Here is a 10497-nt window from a genome sequence, read left to right as displayed (position 1 = left end):
ATGTTAGCTTAAGTGTCATAGTAAACCGGAAACTAAAGATGGTTACTTGTCTCTAAATTGTTTACAACCAAAACTTTTCTCTTGCAATTTAATTAGTTAAATTTAGTTCAAAACCAATTCACTCAAATCAACTCTTGAATTTTACTTTTATTGCATTTAGTTTAATTTTAGTTAACTTAGATAAATCTTCAAATAACACATATTCCACAAACTCCTTGTGTTCGATACCCATTTGCCACTATCTATTTAGTAATAATTGGATTAAATTTGATTGTGCCCACGACATCGCGTCAAATTTTGGCGCCGTTTCCGGGGAGTAGTGCGCAACGTGTGTTATTTTTGATCTTTTTAAGTTTGTTATTTTTCTGGTTTACGCTAGGTGTGTTAGTGTGCATGTATTTACAGGTGCATGCATACTAGAAGCTCTAACAAGCTATCACCATTGGCATTTGATCCAGAGATTGAACGAACTTTGAGAGGAAACAAAATCTTGTTAAGAGAAAACAGAATTAGCGGTTCACCAACAACACCAATTACACCACTCCGATACATGGATCCACCACCACCACCACCCACTACGGGTGAGCTTATACCACCTTTTATACCATCATCAACACAACCTTCACCGAATACCACCATGCCTAACATCACCACCGACCCTACTCCACCACATGATGTTACACCAACCAACACCACATTACCTATCACTACCCAAGTTGAACCTACACATACTTTTAACCCTTCTACCACAATTCCACCATTTTTCCCATTTCTTTCCAGCTACGGGACAATCATCTTCAACACATTCACTACCACAAGGTTCAACTGTTGTTCATGCCACTTCTTCATTTAGACCACCGAACCAATCTGGTTTCCAATATTCATCTTATCCATTTGGGTAATTTTCGGGTATAGGAAGAGATGGGTATGATGAAGGGTATGAAGATTTTGAGGGTTATGAGGAAGAAGGATATGCATATGGGGGTGATGGAGATCAAGGGGAGCTTACTTATGTGCAAGGTCAAACTCAAAGAATGCCAAGTATTGGTGGGATTTCTCAGCAACAAATTATACCACAACATATTCGGCCAAGGGCACAAGGGCCACAATTGCAACGTCCTACACCGTTGTAACAAGTTCGTCCACAAAATGCACACAATTCCAAAGGACAATTCAACAACCACCAATCCAACATCAATTTCAACCACCTCCACAACAATTTGGGCCTCCACGCATGCAAGTTCAAAGACCAATGGGTCTTATACGTCCAAGAGTTCGTTTGGGTGTTGATGTGTGCGAAGTGTAATATAATTTAGATGTATATTTAAGCCCTTTTTACACTTTTAGCCAAGTTTTAACTTTATAAAACACGATATTTACTAACACTAAACACACATATGGGCAAGTGCACCCATCGTGGACGTAGTATAGTGTTGGTAAGATACCGAGGTCGTCCAAGGACACAAGAGCTTTTAGTACCGGTTTATCCTCAACGTCTAATCAAATCAAAAAGTTAGAAAAGGATTTTTTAACTATGAAAATAAAAACTAACTAAATGCTGAAAATAAAATAAAAACAGATAGACAAGATGAGTCACTTGGATCCGACTCGTGTATTAGTATAACCTTTGATTATTTTCGCACTTTTGCACTTGTTTAAGAGATTATCTTAGTTATTGTAGTAGGCCCCTCTTTTGAAGGCGACGTTACCCTCAACCCAGTAGTTTGAGTTAGCAAGGATACAATCCTAAAGGGTCGGATTATTGAAAGATCGATAATGAATTAAGTTATTAATGCAAATTATGGTAGGCCCCGCTTTTGGCGGTGACGTTACCCACGACTAAGTAGTCTGAGTCAGCAGGGATACAGTCCTAAATAGCCGGGTTATAGTATTAATAGTAGTTAACTTATGAGGGGGTCAAAGAGTTTGGATCCCCGCCATCCAATACCTATGGGCATTGAAGGAGATCCTACTAAATTTGACCCAGGTCCCTTGCAGGACCTCTAAACGCTGAACAAGGGCAAGACCCTTACCAAACCGTTCCCTTAACCCCCGATCAGGTAGCCAACATACCTCCATATAGACCGTGGAGATATGAATGGTGAAAATCTTTTATTTTATATAGACAGTAAAATAATGCCAAGACACCACGGACAAACGATAAGGAAAGATCACCTTCAACATAAGTAACTAGTTATTAAAGTCATTAATACAAAACCAAATAAAAAGTGCAAAAGATTAAAAATAAAAAGTATTATACTAAACACTTGTCTTCACCAAGTAATGTAAGAGACTTAGGCAAACATGGCCTTGATTATCAAGAACTCTTACGATCAATCTTGGATCCCGAGACGACTCACACACTCTATGATGGACAATGGATGATGGTGGTGGATGATGGTGTTATGGTGGTGGTGGGTGGTGGATGAAGTGTGAGAGAGGTGGTGTGCCAAGGGATGAGTTGAAATGAAGCCAAGCAGTCCTATTTATAGGCTGAACAAAAGGCTGGGCACGGCCCCGTGTCCGCTGGACAAGCCCCTGTGCCTGTCTGACACTATCTCTCTTCATTAATTGTAATTCGCAATTACAATTAATGCGTCTGCTGTACTTTCGCCATGCCCCCGTGCTCACTGGACACGGCCCCGTGGTGGGCAATAGAAGCTTCTATAGGTTTGTCTTTTCTGCTGCTTCTTGGGCACGGCCCCGTGCTGGCTGAGCACGGGGCGTGTTCAGTCTTCTGACTTCTCTTTTCTGCTTGGGAGGATGCTGTTGAGGGGTCGGGCAATCCACTTTTGTTCCTTTTCTTGTATTTATGTTAGATTTAGCTGTCTTTTTGCTTCTTTTGTGAATTTGAGCTCATTTCATCCTGAAAATACAAAAGGAAGACAAAAACACTCTTTTTCCAACATTAGTACTTAAAAAGGGTTAGTTTTATGCCTCATTTGATGTAATTTATATGTTGCATTTTACACACATCAAATACCCCCACACTTGAATTTTTGCTTGTCCTCAAGCAAAACTCTTTAATATGTGGCTTACACTCCCAAATGGAATGGGTAGAAGAGAAGGTTTTTGGCTTGTCATAGAGTGTCAGGAATCCAAGATCTTTTTGGTTTTATTTTTATTCATTTACAATCCTATTCGTTATGATTTATTTAGAACGTTTCATAAGAGAAATTACTTATTTGGGCATAGCATGCCTTTTTAAAATTTCATTTATATACAAGTTCACATACCTCACGGGAGAAATCACTCAACACTCGGCCGAAGGTGTATTTTTAGTGAATCACTCGAGAGCGGCATGGAACTTATTCCTACCATAAGCTTGCCAAGCAATCAATCCTCCTCCTTTTTAACTTTATACCTTTGTAAATATCAAGAGGGCTTTTTGGGTGAAGGGTTAGGCTTGGGCTAAAGGTGGGTGGTTGGGTTAGTGGTTAGTAAAAGGGCGAAAAGCGTAAAAAGCGTCGGTTTTCGTGAAACACTTTGTTTTATTGACTTTTTATTTTGAAGTATTTCTCCAAACAAGCTTTTTGTTTTAATAGCTTTGTTTGTTTATTTCTAACTTTATCATTTTTTTTTCACAAAAAACCGAGCTTGTTACTAAAATAAAGGGTGAAAATAAAAAGGGTTTTTGGTGGGTAAAAAGGGTTTTAGGGTAAAGAAATGAAAGGTTTAGGCTCAAAGGGGTTAACTAGGGGGATTTTGGGTAGGTGGTAAAAAAAATTGAAAAAAATGGTGTAGAAAAAAAAATATGGTTAGTCCTAATGCCTCCATCATTTACTTACTTGGGTTTAAGTTGGTAAGGACCGGGAATGAATCGTCGTGGCAAGTTCTAGAGTCGTAAGAACCAAGCGGCTATTCACACAAGAAACGAAAAATGAGCATTTAGTCTAAAGATGTAAATTTGTATGCTCAATAAAGGCTCAAAACTCACTTTTGTGGGAAAGGGGTTTTTATGTGATCAAGTATATATAATCGAATTTTAACCAAGCTTGTCATGCCGTTTCATAATTTTCTAATGTTGGTTCTTGTTATCACGACGCTATCGGTTGTAAATTTGTAAAAATATAACCTTATTAAAACTTGTTATTCCCAAATTAAACCAAGACAAGTAAAAAAACGAAAAGTTTTTGAAAAAATTTGGGGTGATTAGCGGTTCCAAATAGAGTTTTGTGTAAGGCTTGTTAATAGGACTTGCAAAATTTCAAGGTTTTAGCTTCCCCCCCCACACTTAAATTACACATTGTCCTCAATGTGTCCCAAAAATAAATTTTTAGGTTGATTGGATGTGTAATGTGGTGTTAAAAAGCCAAGATTTATGTTACTGGCAGTCTGGACACGGCCCCGTGGGGACCGGACACGGCCCCGTGTTCAGGTGCCAGTAACAAAAAATTAAAGAAATGAGACAGAAGCCTGGACACGGGGGCGTGTCTGGTGAACACGGCTCGTGTCCAGTTACCTGAACTGGGCAATTTTCTGCAGGGGGTTCAGCACGGGGCCGTGTTGGTTGGACACGGCCCGTGTTGAACCTTCTGTAATGGAGAAATTCATGTCGGGTTGCCTTGTTCTTGTGCATGGGGTCATGTTTCTCGTTCCCCTTTTCATCCTTTACCACCATGAGTGTGTTTTATTCCTGCAAAATTAAAACTAAAAGATTAAACTAACTAAGGATAGTTCCGCGGAATGCCTCCGTGGTGCGCCACGTTTATAAGGGTCCTTGGCTAGACCCAATGTGAGGTTATATATTTTCTGAGTGGGATGTTTGGCATCCCATGTTACACCGTCGGAGAGCCGCATCCAAACTCGAATCAATAACCTTCATGTAGTTGACCGGGTCGTCGTCTTCTATTCTCTTCCCAACTCCGAATTTTACTTCATCATCCCCGTACCTCAAGGTGAGCGTTCCATCATTCATATCTACCACTGCTTGTGCGGTGGCAAGAAATGGTCTCCCTAGTATGAGGGGGACCTCGGTGTCTTCCTCCATATCGAGTATGACAAAGTCGGCCGGATAGACGAATTTGCTTACCTTTACCAGGACATTTTCGATGACACCTTGCGGGAATTTGACGGATCGATCAGCAAGTTGTATGCTCATTTTTGTAGGACTCGTTGTTCCTAGTCCGAGTCTTTTAAACATAGATGAGGGCATGAGGTTAATGCTAGCCCCAAGATCGGCTAGTGCATTACGAACGGGGGAATCCCCGATTGAGCAGGGAATCGTGAAGCTTCCGGGATCGATTTTCTTTTGGGGAAGTTTGTTGAGTACGAGAGCAGAGCATTCTTCGCCTAAGTTAACTAACTGCAAAGTTTCAATTTTCTTTTTATGAGTGAGGAAGTCCCTCATGAACTTAGAGTATTTGGGCATTTGGGTTAGGACATCAATAAAAGGAATATTGACATGCAATTGTTTTAACAGACTTTCGAATTTTGCGAATTGCTCATTGGTCTTTTGACGAATTAACCTACCGGGGTACGGAACTCGAGGAGCCTTGGCAGGCTCTGATGACGGAGGGGAGTTCTTCTCCTGCAGAGGCGGGGGTACAGTTTCTTCTGTCGGCGGTGGCGCCTCCGCAGGCCCCACGGTGCGGTTTCGTAACGTGATGAGATGAACTTGCGCTTTTGGGTTTGTTTCGGTATTGCTTGGTAATGCACCTTGTGGTCTCTCGGAAAAATTTTGAGCTAGTTGATTTAATTGTTTTTCTATGTTTTGAATACTAGCTTATTGATTTCTAAAATTTGATTCTAATTGTAGAAACCTTTCCGAGTTTTTCTTTTCCGTGTCGGAAATGAGGCGAGATACAGTATCTTCAAGCCTTTCTCGTCCACCTTGTTGTTGAGTGAAATTTTGTGACTCATTTCTTGGTTGTTGAAAGTTTATTCGTTGGGTTTGTTGGTTACTACTATTGCCGGGCTCTCTCCAACAAGGTTTGGGTGGCTTCGCCATCCTTGGTTGTAGGTGCCCGTTGGAGGACCCGACGACCTGGGTCTATTATCAATGTAGCTTACCGACTCTTGTTGATCTTCCGTTTCTTTCATACAACTCCAATTTTCATGTGGCCCACCACACCCTTCACAAGCCATAACCGAGACTGTTTTTGTCATTTCTAATTTTTTTATTTTTGAAGAAAGGGCCTCGATTTGGGCTTGCAAAGAAGTGCTTTCATCAACCTTATGGGCGCCCGGGGCAATAGATTTATTGCCTCGGGGAGTGTGCCACTGAAAATTGGTTTGAGCAATTTCCTCAATTTGGTTATATATTTCATGCGGGCGGCGATTACCTAAAAGTCCCCCGGAGCTAGAGTCAAGTGTCTGCCTTGTGTGTGGCAACAATCCATTATAGAAAGTGGATACTTGTTGCCATATCGCAAGGCCATGATGTGGACACTTGCGTAATAGTTCCTTGAACCTTTCCCAAGTTTCATATAAGGATTCCCCGTCCTCTTGTGAATATATATTAATTTCAGTCATTAATTTAGCCGTTTTAGCGGGAGGGAAATACTTATATAGAAATTTTTGGGCTAGTTCATCCCAGGTGTTTACCGATCCAGCTGGGAGGTCATTGAGCCAAGCTTTCGCTCGGTCTTTTAGTGAAAAAGGAAACATTCGGAGGCGGATGGCGTCATTTGATGCTCCATTGATCCGAAAGGTATCACATATTTCTAAGAAATTAGTAATATGTAGATGGGGATCCTCGTCCGCAAGCCCATGGAAGGTTGCGGAGTTTTGGAGCATTTGTATCAAATGCGGCCGAAGTTCGAAGTTATTGGCTTCAACATTCGGTGCATTGATAGCGGCGCTTAGGTTACCACGGTGGGTCGTAGATAATCCATGAGGGTATGTTGGTCCGCCATAGGTGGATTCCCCGAAACTTTCTCTTGGTTTTTAGCTTTTAGTCTTTTTCTGAGAAAGCGTTCGGGTTCTTCTAGAGGTTCTTTTATGTCCTTATTAGAACTGGAGCTCATATACTACGTAGGATGGCGTCTGGTTCCAAGTCCTGCAATAAAAATAGAAAAGAATGCTGGTCAGAAGGTTCACCACGGCCCCGTGCTCAGCGAACACGGCCCGTGGTCGGAGTTACAGTGATTGTTTTCCAAATCCCAGTTACTGGAAAGTTGGACACGACCCCGTGTTGCACCGACATGGCCCCGTGTTCAACCTTCTGTAACTTGGAAAACTAAAAACTGCCAGTAACGATGCTGGGCACGGCCCGTGTCCGACCAGGCACGGCCGGTGCTGAGCTCTGCAGAAGCTGAAAAACTAAGAAAATCCTAAAAAAATTAAAAAGAAAAATAAAAATATGATTAGGCCGTTGATTCCTAACTTTCTTAAAATCCTTGTGTCCCCGGCAGCGGCGCCAAAAACTTGATGTGTGCGAAGTGTAATATAATTTAGATGTATATTTAAGCCCTTTTTACACTTTTAGCCAAGTTTTAAATTTATAAAACACGATATTTACTAACACTAAAAACACATATGGGCAAGTGCACCCATCGTGGACGTAGTATAGTGTTGGTAAGATACCGAGGTCGTCCAAGGACACAAGAGCTTTTAGTACCGGTTTATCCTCAGCGTCTAATCAAATCAAAAAGTTAGAAAAGGATTTTTTAACTAAGAAAATAAAAACTAACTAAATGCTGAAAATAAAATAAAAACAGATAGACAAGATGAATCACTTGGATCCGACTCGTGTATTAGTATAACCTTTGATTATTTTCGCACTTTTGCACTTGTTTAATAGATTATCTTAGTTATTGTAGTAGGCCCCTCTTTTGAAGGCGACGTTACCCTCAACCCAGTAGTTTGAGTCAGCAAGGATACAATCCTAAAGGGTCGGATTATTGAAAGATCGATAATGAATTAAGTTATTAATGCAAATTATGGTAGGCCCCGCTTTTGGCGGTGACGTTACCCTCGACTAAGTAGTCTGAGTCAGCAGGGATACAGTCCTAAATAACCGGGTTATATTATTAATAGTAGTTAACTTATGAGGGGGTCAAAGAGTTTGGATCCCCGCCATCCAATACCTATGGGCATTGAAGGAGATCCTACTAAATTTGACCCAGGTCCCTTGCAGGACCTCTAAACGCTGAACAAGGGCAAGACCCTTACCAAACCGTTCCCTTAAACCCGACCAGGTAGCCAACATACCTCCATATAGACCGTGGAGATATGAATGGTGAAAATCTTTTATTTTATATAGACAGTAAAATAATGCCAAGACACCACGGACAAACGATAAGGAAAGATCACCTTCAACATAAGTAACTAGTTATTAAAGTCATTAATACAAAACCAAATAAAAAGTGCAAAAGATTAAAAATAAAAAGTATTATACTAAACACTTGTCTTCACCAAGTGATGTAAGAGACTTAGGCAAACATGGCCTTGATTGTCAAGAACTCTTACGATCAATCTTGGATCCCGAGACGACTCACACACTCTATGATGGACAATGGATGATGGTGGTGGATGATGGTGTTATGGTGGTGGTGGGTGGTGGATGAAGTGTGAGAGAGGTGGTGTGCCAAGGGATGAGTTGAAATGAAGCTAAGCACTCCTATTTATAGGCTGAACAGAAGGCTGGGCAAGGCCCCGTGTCCGCTGGACACGCCCCCGTACCTGTCTGACACTATCTCTCTTCATTAATTGTAATTCACAATTACAATTAATGCGCCTGCTGTACTTTCGCCATGCCCCCGTGCTCACTGGACACGGCCCCGTGGTGGGCAATGGAAGCTTCTATAGGTTTGTCTTTTCTGCTGCTTCTTGGGCACGGCCCCGTGCTGGCTGAGCACGGGGCGTGTTCAGTCTTCTGACTTCTCTTTTCTGCTTGGGAGGATGCTGTTGAGGGGTCGGGCAATCCACTTTTGTTCCTTTTCTTGTATTTATGTTAGATTTAGCTGTCTTTTTGCTTCTTTTGTGAATTTGAGCTCATTTCATCCTGAAAATACAAAAGGAAGACAAAAACACTCTTTTTCCAACATTAGTACTTAAAAAGGGTTAGTTTTATGCCTCATTTGATGTAATTTATATGTTGCATTTTACACACATCAGGTGTGCCAAGAAGACATCTTCGAGAACATGCTAGAGGTATTGAAGCACATTTTAGACCGGTGATTACTCATAATCCTTCACCGGTAGTTATTCCTCACAATGACCAAGGGAGGACGTTCGAAGTTCGAACCAGTTCGTTAAAATGTTTGCCAAAATATAAGGGTCTAGCAACGGAGGAGCCTTATTTTCATTTGGAGGCTTATGACTCCATTTGCAACACTCTTGGGAGTCAAGGATTTTCGGCCAATGATGTCAAATTGGTACTATTCCAATTTTCTTTGGAAGACAAGGCGAAAAAGTGGTTCTACACATTACCTTCGGCATCCATATATACATGGGCGGAAATGCAACAAATCTTTTTGGATGAATTTTATACCGCTCAAAAGACAAATGATGCTAGGAAAGGGTTGAGAAGTTTTCAACAACAATCTGGTGAGATGTTTCATGAAGCATTCGAATGGTTTAACATGATGATCAAGAATTGCCCTCATCATGGGATAGAGTTATGGGAATTGATGAATGCTTTTCATGAGGGGTTATGTGCCGAAGATGCTCGCGGCTTAATGTTTATCACCAATGACACTTTTGGCACGAATTATGAGCATGACGATTGGGAATTCTTAGAGCAAATGGCGGTCACATCGAAAAGAAAAGCTCAAGCATCAAGGAGAGCACGACCGGCCATTACCCGAAATCAAGTGCACGCGGTAGACGATGGTAATGTTCAAACTTCTAATCAAATTTATGATGTTTGTGCGCTTTGTAATGAGATAGGGCATGCGGCTAAAAATTGGAAGGGCAATATGAGGTGGTGAATGCATTGCAAGGGCAAGGCGGGGGTGATAGAAATTACAACATGAATTCCAATACTTACCACCCCGGTTTACGAAATCACCCGAACTTTAGATACGGGAATTCGTCAAATCAAGCCAACCCAAACTTCCAAGGAAACCAAGGATTTCAAAGGTAATATCAAATGGGTCAAAGCTTTTCGGGTGGAAACGAAGTAATGGAGATGTTGAAGGCGATGCAAATTGAGATGCAATGAAGGAATCAGCTTGATGATGCTCGCATTCAAAAAGACGAAATCCGTGATAAAGCAATTCAGTCGTCGACTACCTAATTGAGTCAACTTGTGAGTGATGTGGCAATATTGAAGAAAGCAAAAGGCCAACTACAAAGTGACACGGTGACAAATCCCAAAAACATTAAAAGTGTTAATATCAATGTGGTAAGTACCGTTCCTAATAGTGAATTCAATGAAACATTTTTAACATCTTCTTGTCAAGTGAGTACAGGTATAGGAAGGGATGCCGAGGTTGAAACGAACAAAGAGCATGGAGCACCACTCGTGCCTATTCAAGTGGGAAAATTAAAAATTCCTCAAGCATTGTTGGACTACGGGGCGAGTATGAGTATGCTACCAGGCGATCTATA

The 10497-nt window shown here is 41.2% G+C and overlaps 2 non-coding genes across 2 annotated transcripts; one reads left to right on the top strand and one right to left on the bottom strand.

Moving 5' to 3' along the window:
• Window positions 1–6373: 6373 nt before the first annotated feature.
• Window positions 6374–6480, top strand: LOC118484387. The gene has a single exon (XR_004873498.1). It is a non-coding gene; the product is annotated as a small nucleolar RNA R71 (small nucleolar RNA).
• Window positions 6481–9453: 2973 nt separating this feature from the next.
• On the bottom strand, window positions 9454–9559 carry LOC118484468. Its single transcript, XR_004873579.1, has one exon. It is a non-coding gene; the product is annotated as a small nucleolar RNA R71 (small nucleolar RNA).
• Window positions 9560–10497: the final 938 nt, after the last annotated feature.

Source organism: Helianthus annuus, chromosome 11 (assembly GCF_002127325.2).
Source record: "Helianthus annuus cultivar XRQ/B chromosome 11, HanXRQr2.0-SUNRISE, whole genome shotgun sequence".
In the NCBI taxonomy this organism is placed as follows: domain Eukaryota; kingdom Viridiplantae; phylum Streptophyta; class Magnoliopsida; order Asterales; family Asteraceae; genus Helianthus; species Helianthus annuus.
This window is presented reverse-complemented; position numbering and strand designations above follow the sequence as displayed.